Source organism: Salvelinus fontinalis, unplaced genomic scaffold (assembly GCF_029448725.1).
Source record: "Salvelinus fontinalis isolate EN_2023a unplaced genomic scaffold, ASM2944872v1 scaffold_0496, whole genome shotgun sequence".
Lineage (NCBI taxonomy): Eukaryota > Metazoa > Chordata > Actinopteri > Salmoniformes > Salmonidae > Salvelinus > Salvelinus fontinalis.
The window spans coordinates 35,001-40,000 of NW_026600705.1; positions in this window are offsets into that span (position 1 = coordinate 35,001).

Sequence of the window (5,000 nt, forward strand, 5' to 3'; positions counted from 1 at the left end):
AGTCTAGAATATTCTCTCTGATCCCGGAATACGTTAGAATACGACCAGAAACACCTCCACAGCTGCTGGGGGTCGGCGGGAGGGAGGGAGGGAGGGAGGGAGAAGGAGACAGGTAAAGAGAGAGGGAGGGAGGGAGGGAGGGAGGGAGGGAGAGAGAGAGGTATAGATAGGTATAGAGAGGTATAGAGAGAGAGGGGGAGGGAGGGAGGGAGGGAGGGAGGGAGGGAGGGAGGGAGGGAGGGAGAAGGAGACAGGTAAAGAGAGAGGGAGGGAGGGAGGGAGGGAGGGAGGGAGGGAGGGAGGGAGGGAGAGAGGAGGGAGAGAGAGAGAGAGAGAGAGAGAGGTATAGATAGGTATAGAGAGGTATAGAGAGAGGGGGAGAGGGGGAGAAGGAGGGAGGGAGGGAGGGAGGGAGGGAGGGAGGGAGGGAGGGAGGGAGGGAGGGAGGGAGAAGGAGGGAGGGAGGGAGGGAGGGAGAAGGAGGGAGAACGCATATGTCTATTTAAGAGAAGGTATGGAGGTGGTTTGGTGAACTATGCTCACACGGAGTGAACTTGTCTGAGACCTGAACATTCATGTTAGCTCACAGTGCTGAAGTCTAGGATACAGCTCTTTGGCCTAACACAGTCTTAGGCTTAATCTTATTGAGCTAACACAGTCTTAGGCATTATCTTGTTGAGCTAACACAGTCTTAGGCGTTATCTTGTTGAGCTAACACAGTCTTAGGCTTTATCTTGTTGAGCTAACACAGTCTTAGGCGTCCCGCGCTCAGGTCTGTTCAACGCTGGTCCGACCAATCTGAATCCACGCTTCAAGACTGCTTTGATCACGCGGATTGGAATATGTTCCGCACGGCGTCCAACAACAACAATGATGAATATGCAGATTCGGTGAGCGAGTTCATTAGGAAGTGCATTGACGATGTCGTACCCAGAGCAACGATTAAAACATTCCCAAACCAGAAACCATGGATTAACGGCAGCATTCGCGTGAAACTGAAAGCGCGAACCACTGCTTTTAACCAGGGCAAGGTGACCGGAAACATGACCGAATACACACAGTGTAGCTATTCTCTCCGCAAGGCTATCAAACAGGCTAAGTCCCAGTACAGAGACAAAATTGAATCGCAATTCAACAGCTCAGACACAAGGGGTATGTGGCAGGGTCTACAGTCTATCACGGATTACAAAAAGAAAAGCAGCCCCGTCGCGGATCAGGATGTCTTGCTCCCAGACAGGCTAAACAACTTTTTTGCCCGCTTTGAGGATAATACAGTGCCACTGACACGGCCCACTACCAAAACCTGCGGGCTCTCCTTCACTGCAGCCGAGGTGAGTAAAACATTTAAACGTGTTAACCCTCGCAAGGCTGCAGGCCCAGACGGCATTCCCAGCCGCGTCCTCAGAGCATGCGCAGACCAGCTGGCTGGTGTGTTTACGGACATATTCAATCAATCCTTAGCCCAGTCTGCTGTTCCCACATGCTTCAAGAGGGCCACCATTGTTCCTGTTCCCAAGAAAGCTAAGGTAACTGAGCTAAACGACTACCGCCCCGTAGCACTCACTTCTGTCATCATGAAGTGCTTTGAGAGACTAGTCAAGGACCATATCACCTCCACCCTACCGGACACCCTAGACCCACTCCAATTTGCTTACCGACCCAATAGGTCCACAGACGACGCAATCGCAACCACACTGCACACTGCCCTAACCCATCTGGACAAGAGGAATACCTATGTGAGAATGCTGTTTATCGACTACAGCTCAGCATTTAACACCATAGTACCCTCCAAACTCGTCATCAAGCTCGAGACCCTGGGCCTCGACCCCGCCCTGTGCAACTGGGTCCTGGACTTCCTGACGGGCCGCCCCCAGGTGGTGAGGGTAGGTAACAACATCTCCACCCCGCTGATCCTCAACACTGGGGCCCCACAAGGGTGCGTTCTGAGCCCTCTCCTGTACTCCCTGTTCACCCACGACTGCGTGGCCATGCACGCCTCCAACTCAATCATCAAGTTTGCGGACGACACTACAGTGGTAGGCTTGATTACCAACAACGACGAGACGGCCTACAGGGAGGAGGTGAGGGCCCTCGGAGTGTGGTGTCAGGAAAATAACCTCACACTCAACGTCAACAAAACAAAGGAGATGATTGTGGACTTCAGGAAACAGCAGAGGGAGCTCCCCCCTATCCACATCGACGGGTCAGTAGTGGAGAAGGTGGAAAGTTTTAAGTTCCTCGGTGTACACATCACGGACAAACTGAATTGGTCCACCCACACAGACAGCGTTGTGAAGAAGGCGCAGCAGCGCCTCTTCAACCTCAGGAGGCTGAAGAAATTCGGCTTGTCACCAAAAGCACTCACAAACTTCTACAGATGCACAATCGAGAGCATCCTGTCGGGCTGTATCACCGCCTGGTACGGCAACTGCTCCGCACACAACCGTAAGGCTCTCCAGAGGGTAGTGAGGTCTGCACAACGCATCACCGGGGGCAAACTACCTGCCCTCCAGGACACCTACACCACCCGATGTCACAGGAAGGCCATAAAGATCATCAAGGACAACAACCACCCAAGCCACTACCTGTTCACCCCGCTATCATCCAGAAGGCGAGGTCAGTACAGGTGCATCCAAGCAGGGACCGAGAGACTGAAAAACAGCTTCTATCTCAAGGCCATCAGACTGTTAAACAGCCACCACTAACATTTAGCGGCCGCTGCCAACAAACTGACTCAGCTCCAGCCACCTTAAAAATGGGAATTGATGGAAATTATGTAAAAATGTACCACCAGCCACTTTAAACAATGCCACCTAATATAATGTTTACATACCCTACATTACACATCTCATATGTATATGTATATACTGTACTCTATATCATCTACTGCATCTTGCCATCTTTATGTAATACATGGACCACTAGCCACTTTAAACTATGCCACTTTATGTTTACATACCCTACATTACCCATCTCATATGTATATACTGTACTCTATACCATCTACTGCATCTTGCCTATGCCGTTCTGTACCACCACTCATTCATATATCTTTATGTACATATTCTTTATCCCTTTACACTTGCGTGTATAAGGTAGTAGTTGTGGAATTGTTAGGTTAGATTACTTGTTTGTTATTACTGCATTGTCGGAACTAGAAGCACAAGCATTTCGCTACACTCGCATTAACATCTGCTAACCATGTGTATGTGACTAATAAATTTGATTTGATTTGATTTTTTGATTTGATTTTATCTTGTTGAGCTAACACAGTCTTAGGCGTTATCTTATTGAGCTAACACAGTCTCATACTTTATCTTATTGAGCTAACATAGTCTTAGGCTTTATCTTGTTGAGCTAACACAGTCTTAGGCGTTATCTTGTTGAGCTAACACAGTCTCAGACTTTATCTTATTGAGCTAACATAGTCTTAGGCTTTATCTTGTTGAGCTAACACAGTCTTAGGCTTTATCTTGTTGAGCTAACACAGTCTTAGGCGTTATCTTGTTGAGGTAACACAGTCTTAGGCTTTATCTTGTTGAGCTAACACAGTCTCAGACTTTATATTATTGAGCTATCACAGTCTTAGGCTTTATCTTGTTGAGCTAACACAGTCTTAGGCGTTATCTTGTTGAGGTAACACAGTCTTAGGCTTTGTCTTATTGAGCTAACACAGTCTTAGGGTTCTATTTGAACAAACCTATCAGATTGGTAAATCTAATTTCATTGCTTCAACATGGAAATACAACGTGAACGGCCATTCACACTGATATAGGGGCTAGACTTACTGATATAGGGGCTAGGATTACTGATCTAGGGGCTAAGATTACTGATATAGGGGCTAGGATTACTGATATAGGGACTGGATTTACTAACATAGGGGCTAGGATTACTGATATAGGGGCTAGACTTACTGATATAGGGACTAGGATTACTGACATGGGGGCTAGGATTACTGATATAGGAGCTAGACTTACTGACATAGGGGCTAGGATTACTGATATAGGGACTGGATTTACTAACATAGGGGCTAGGATTACTGATATAGGGGCTAGATTTACTGATATAGGGACTAGGATTACTGACATAGGGGCTAGGATTACTGATATAGGGGCTAGACTTACTGATATAGGGGCTAGGATTACTGATATAGGGGCTAGACTTACTGATATAGGGGTTTACTGATATAGGGACTAGGATTACTGATATAGGGGCTAGGATTACTGATATAGGGACTAGGATTACTGATATAGGGACTAGGATTACTGATATAGGGGCTAGGATTACTGATATAGGGGCGAGGATTATTGATATAGGGGCAAGGATTACTGATATAGGGGCTAGACTTACTGATATAGGGACTAGGATTACTGATATAGGGGCTAGGATTACTGATATAGGGACTAGGATTAATGACATAGGGGCTAGGATTACTGATATAGGGGCTAGACTTACTGATATAGGGGCTTACTGACATAGGGACTAGGATTACTGATATAGGGGCTAGGATTACTGATATAGGGGCTAGATTTACTGACATAGGGGCCAGGATTACTGATATATGGGCTAGACTTACTGATATAGGGGCTTACTGATATAGGGACTAGGATTACTGATATAGGGGCTAGGATTACTGATATAGGGACTAGGATTACTGATATAGGGACTAGGATTACTGATATAGTGACTAGGATTACTGATATAGGGGCTAGGATTACTGATATAGGGACTAGGATTACTGATATAGGGACTAGGATTACTGATATAGGGGCGAGGATTACTGATATTGGGACTAGGCTTACTGATATAGGGGCTAGGATTACTGATAAAGGGACTAGGATTACGGATATAGGGGCTAGACTTACTGATATAGGGGCTAGGATTACTGCTATAGGGGCTAGGATTACTGATATAGGGGCTAGGATTACTGATATAGGGGCTAGGATTACTGATATAGGGGCTAGGATTACTGATATAGGGGCTAGGCTTACTGATATAGG